The 6,011-nt window shown below is 42.5% G+C and overlaps 1 pseudogene across 1 annotated transcript; it reads left to right on the top strand.

Annotated features, from left to right (window-relative positions):
- Positions 1 to 310: 310 nt before the first annotated feature.
- Positions 311 to 6,011, top strand: LOC307096044 (nuclear prelamin A recognition factor-like; annotated as a pseudogene). The gene is made up of 2 exons: positions 311 to 385; positions 4,790 to 6,011. The product of its transcript is annotated as a nuclear prelamin A recognition factor-like (transcript).

Genomic DNA, 6,011 nt, shown 5'->3' with positions numbered 1-6,011 from the left:
TACCAGATATCAATTTCCTTGTTTTGATATTGCACAATAGTTGTATATAAGTTGTTAACATTGGGGGAACTAGGTAAAGAGCACATGGACTTCTTTGTACTCTTTGCATCTTCCGTGAATCTATAATTATTTCAAGATAAAAATATAAAGAACTCAATCAGAGTAGACTTGTGACTATTCCTACAGTTGTAACATTGCTCTCATCTCCATTCTTATAGCTTTCTTCATGTGGAGAGAAGAGGTGAGAAAGAGTAAAATCTAGTCATCAGGAATTGAAAGAAACCTCGGTAGATAAATTTGAGTTAATACCATGGCACAAATAAAGGTTCACAAACACTACTTCTGGTATCATAGAGTAAAGAACAATGATGATGCAATAAAGAGGGTAAGTTGTGGGAATACAGGTTTGCTTATTTGTGTATATGTCTCTGTTAAAATTTTACTATGTAAATGTTTAGTAGTGAATTTCAGAATGATAATCTTTCAACCTCACTAAAGGGTAGTTTTAGATATAGGGCATTTTCCCACTGTATTTCTATTTTATTCTGTGAGAACAATCCTGGTTCTGAGAAAATGTAAAATCTTTGATGTGTTCTCATGCTAGTAATGCCAGGTTAGAAAGGACAGATGAATTTTCCCTACAGCCCAAGGGACTGAACTGACTCAAGTTACATAATTGGTGGCATAAACCTTAGTATTTGCTATGAGTTGCTAATTTATCAAAATATGGTTCTGTAACACTTTGTAAATATTAGATTGCATTCTGGTCAATAGGGTAATTTATCTGTAGCCATCATGTCTTTCTCATTTGACCATATTATTTTACAGATTGAGGGGCATATTTATTTCATCCTTATATTCTCAGTGCCTATATAAGATGTGGACTTTAGTAAGAACCCAATAAATGTGTGATAAATGTATGACTGAGTGTGGCAGATGAGGTCATCATTCTTGAAAAATGTTTACTTTTTGGTTCTTAGCCTGGATAATAAGAATAGCATATTTCACCCTCTTTACCGTTTTTTGTTGTTGTTGTGTGTTTTTTTATGAGAGGTTTTACTTTCGGAGTTTGATATCCAAATATGGCATAGTGCTGGAATAGTTCTAGAACCAGGGACAAGTTAATATGTAAATGGACTGGGAATTACTTGGTACAGTGTTTTGAGGGAAGGATTTCGCTCAAATATCTTTCTGCCATCAGGTACCTAAAAGGTCCTTGTCTCAGTCCATTCTGGCTTCTATAACACATACTACAGACTAGGGGGCTTATAAACAACAGAAATTTATTTCTCCTAGTTTGGGAGGCTGGAAGTCTGAGATCAAGGTACCTGCACCATTATGCTAAGGACTGCTTCCAGGGTCCAGCCTTCTTGTTGTGTCTTCACATGGAGGAATAAATGATGGATCTCTGTGGGGTCTTTTTATAAAACACTAATCCTATTCATGAAGGCTTCACCCTCATGACCAGAGCTTCCTAAAGGCCTAGCCTCCTAATAACATCACATTGTGGGTTAGGATTTCAGCATATGAATTTGGGGTGGGAGACACAAACATTCAGACTTTATCAGCCCTCAGTATAATCTTACATTAGGATAACTTGGATATCCTTAAACACCATTGATTCCAAAGCACTCATTTTACAAATGAAAAATACTGAGAGAGGAGAAGTGACTTATCTTAAAGGTTATCAGGCAAGTGAGAGGGCTAGAACTAGAGTGCATATTTCCCAAATTCTAATAAAATTAAAATTTCACTAAGCTTTTCTACAATGATATAAATTTCTTCATGAAACAATGAGTTGGAATCATCTGGAACCTGGTCTGAGGGATGTACTGGGAGATCCTGGCCCTCAGACTCCAATCAACTCTAGGACACAGAAAATCCACTCCTTGGCATTTACCTAAGGGAAATGAGAGTATATTTCCACAAAAACCATGCTCTATTCAACATAGCTCAAATTTGGAACCAGCCCAGGTGTTGTCAATTAGAAAATAGGTAAATAAACTGTGATATATTTATATTATGGAGCTTTCAGTGGTGATAAAATATTCTATACGTTGATAAGTGTCTGGGTTTCATGGTGTGTGATTTTGTCAAAACAAATCAATTGATACACTTAAGAGGTTTGTATATTATATTATATAAAAATTTAGCCCCCCCTCCCAAAGAAGTATACAAATATTGTGTGTTGGTATGTGTGTATGTGAGAGAGCGGGGGGGTGGGGGGGAGGAGAGAAGGAAGAGGTGGGGAGGAGAAGAGGGAGGGAGAGAAAGACTATTTAAAGTAATTTTGGAGACATAAACATTCCAAATAAACTTCATGTTAAAATATTTTCTTTTCATCATCTTGCTGTTTTTTCTTTTTCTATAAGATTGTACTGGTCTAACAACCCTTATTGCTTGACAAATTATTTCTAGAGCAGGCAGAGAAGAGATTGTTCAATAGAAAAGGGAGAATTTAGTAAGGCTGATCCACTCCAGTGTAATAATCAAGGCTGTGAATCATACTTTGCTCATAGATCATTTTCTTTGGTTTTCACCTACTGAAGAGAATAGTTTGCTTATTGGGTTTCTGCAAAACACATAGAACAACTAGGTTTCAGAGACATCCCAATAATATAGACCTAGGTGACTCACAGTCTCTTTCAGGTCATGAGACATAAATGAATGAAGCATTTCAGATAGATCATTCTTTTCCTAAACATCTCTTGCATACCATGGACTTTGACTCCTATTGTCCAGTTACACTAGGCTAAATAATGTTTTCTGGGCACTCAGTGCTATGTCATGACTCTGTCCCTTGGCTTATAATGTGGATTTTTGGACACTCAGTGGTATGTCATGACTCTTTCCCTTGGCTTATAATGTGGATTTTTGTGTTTGGATTTGTTTTGTTTGTTTTTGCTTAGAGTCATCTACTACCTTTCTAACTATTAAAGTCCTACTCATCTTTTGAGACTCAACTCAAATGAACTCATCTTTGAAACTTATGAAATTTCCCTAATCAATATTTTCCCTCTGGTAATTTGATTGTATTATAGCATTTATCATAATCTGACTAAATTTGATGATAGAAACTGAGAGTTTCTAGGAAATAAAACCTGTGTATTTGGGTACTAGCAAAGTTTAGTCACCATATTATAAAGGTGGGGTAAAAGTAGGTTTCAAGTTGTGAATACGTGAAACACAGAGCTTATTCTTGTATTATTATTTACTAATTATTGGGTTATTTTCCACACAAACAGCTCCAAACATATTTTGCCCCACCTTGTATGTAATTCCTGTGACCAAGGGCATTTGAAACTATCTTTCCTGAAACCTCCCTGAGAGTAGGAAACAGGACTCTTTATTTAGTGTCCTGCTGGTCCACAACACACACACACACACACACACACACACACACACACACACACACACCTTTGTTTTCTGTGTAGTTGACATTCAATATGTTGGTGAATGTAATGGTGACATATTTTGAAATGTCCCTAAGATCCATGAAATGCAAACATTTTCAAGCTGTTTTGCTCATCTGGTTTACATTAAAGGGAAAACTGTAGTGCAGCCAGCCTTTTAGAACTAATCCATTTTAGTTTTGCAATTTTAAAAGAAGAAAATAACAATTGGGTGCAATCATCCAATTTGTATAGGGGTATTAGTGATGGAGAGATTTACATAGTGAAGAATGTAAAACTGAATAGTTATTTCCAATTGGCACTCCACTTTATTAATCCCAGTAAGGAAAATTTCCCTGTTGTTAAACCCTAGACCAGTGGTCAGCAAACTCATTAGTCAACAGAGCCAAAAATCAACAGTACAACGATTGAAATTTCTTTTGAGAGCCAAATTTTTTAAACTTAAACTTCTTCTAACGCCACTTCTTCAAAATAGACTTGCTCAGGCCGTGGTATTTTGTGGAAGAGCCACACTCAAGGGGCCAAAGAGCCGCATGTGGCTTGCGAGCCGCAGTTTGCCGACCACTGCCCTAGACTATCTCTCTCTCTCTCTTTTTTTTTTTTTTTTGCAAGATTGACTCAGTCTCAATCCATTCATCCTTATGTGAATGCTTTATGCAGGCCTCAGTACATGCTGTGCAGCATTGACAGCTTATCTATATATATAAAGAGCCAGGGTCCATAACTACCGAATGGACGACTGGTCCATCACCTGGCCCTCAGGCTCCATTGATCAGGGGATGGCTAACGAGGGAACCGGGGTCCCTCAGGCTCCAATGAATCCATGGCAGCAGCGACTGGTGAGCAGGTGGGAGGCAGACCGCTTGCTCCTTCCCCTGGCCCACAGGTTCCCATTGATCAGGGGATGGTTAACAAGGAACCGGAGTGAGTGGTGCAAGGACTGGTGATCAGCTGGAAGGCAGGCTTCTTGGTCCCTCCTCCTGGCCCTCAGACTCCAATCAATCAGTGGTGGAGGCTGGGGAGAACTGGGGACTGGCTTCCTTAGTAGTCCTATAGGTTCAATCTCCAGAGGACAGGCCAGGCACCAATGGACTAGCGTCTCTGGCACAATCCCGACAGCGCTGCCAGCCTCCTGGAACTCAGGCACTGCGGCCACTTTCCCTCCATAGCCGCTCCACAAGGAAGAAAGGATACTGCCAGCAGCACCAGGGGTGACCAGCAGTGACTGGCTGCTCTCCCTGTGCTTCCCCCAGGTCACCTAAGCCAGCCTGGCCCCCTCCCACCCTGCTCCAGATGAAGTGTGATCACTGCACATGGAAGGAATGTAGTAAGAAACAAAAACCTATGACAAAGAGAATGCCGCAGTCAATGTCCAGAGTCCGGCTCAGGAGAACGGAGAGAAGGGAGAATTCCATAAGTTGGCCGATGCCAAGATATTTCTGAGTGACTGCCTGGCGTGTGACAGTTGTGTGACCGCAGAGGAAGCAGTCCAAGTTTCTCAGTAGAACACCAAGGACTTCTTCTGTACTCTGTACCTTAATAAGAAATGTGATACCTCACAGCACACGGTGCTGGCAGTGTCCATGTGTCCTTAGTCTCTGCCTTATTTTGCTGCTAAATTCAGCCTCAGTGTCACTGATGCATCCAGAAGGCTCTGTGGTTTTCTCAAAAGCCTTGGGGCACACTGTCTTTGACATGAAGATAGCTGCGGACTTCAGCATCCTGGAGAGTCAGAAGGAATTTGTGTGTCGGTACTGCCAGCACCATGAGGAAGAGCCCCAGCTACCCATGCTGACCTCCTCCTGTCCTGGCTGGGTCCAATATGCAGAGCGTGTGTTGGGTCACCCCATCACCCCCACCTCTGCATGGCCAAGTCTCCCCAGCAGATCATGGGCTCTCTGGTGAAGGATTATTTCACCAGGCAGCAGAACCTGTCCCCAGACAAGATTTTCCACATCATTGTGGCCCCGGGTTATGACAAGAAACTGAAGGCCCTTTGAGAAGATGTTCCCACAGCTTTACATAGTTCCCAGGGTGCTGACTGCGTGTTAACCTCGGGTGAAATTGTCCAGATAATGGAGCAAAGTGACCTCGCCTCGAATGACGCTGCCGTGGACATGAAGGAGCAGGAGGTGAGGCTCCACGAGGGTGCCAGCTCCGACGGGTGCCTGGCACACATCTTCAGGCACATGGCCAAGGAGCTGTTCAACGAGGACGTGGGAGTGCTCACCTACCGCACCCTGAGGAACAAAGACTTCCAGGAGGTCACCCTTGAAAGGGACAGAGAGGTTCTGCTACGCTTTGAGGCTGCTTACGGATTTAGGAACATCCAGAAGTAGTCCTGAAGATGTAGAGGCAAGTTCCTTTGCCACTTCGTGGAGGTCCTGGCCTGTGCCGGGAATGCCTAAGCGGCAGGGGCCAGGCCCAGGCGGACAACGGGTGTGCAGAAAGGGCACTGCTGCATCAGATGGAAGGCATCTACGCTACCATCCCAGTGTGGCCCCTAGAGACAAGAACCCATGTGCGGAGCTGTACCAGGAGTGGCTGGGGCAGGGAGGTGACTCCCCCCAGGCCCAGGCGGCCCTGCACACTGCCTAG

This window comes from Cnephaeus nilssonii (assembly GCF_951640355.1).
Source record: "Cnephaeus nilssonii genome assembly, chromosome: X".
Taxonomy (NCBI): domain Eukaryota; kingdom Metazoa; phylum Chordata; class Mammalia; order Chiroptera; family Vespertilionidae; genus Cnephaeus; species Cnephaeus nilssonii.
This window is presented reverse-complemented; position numbering and strand designations above follow the sequence as displayed.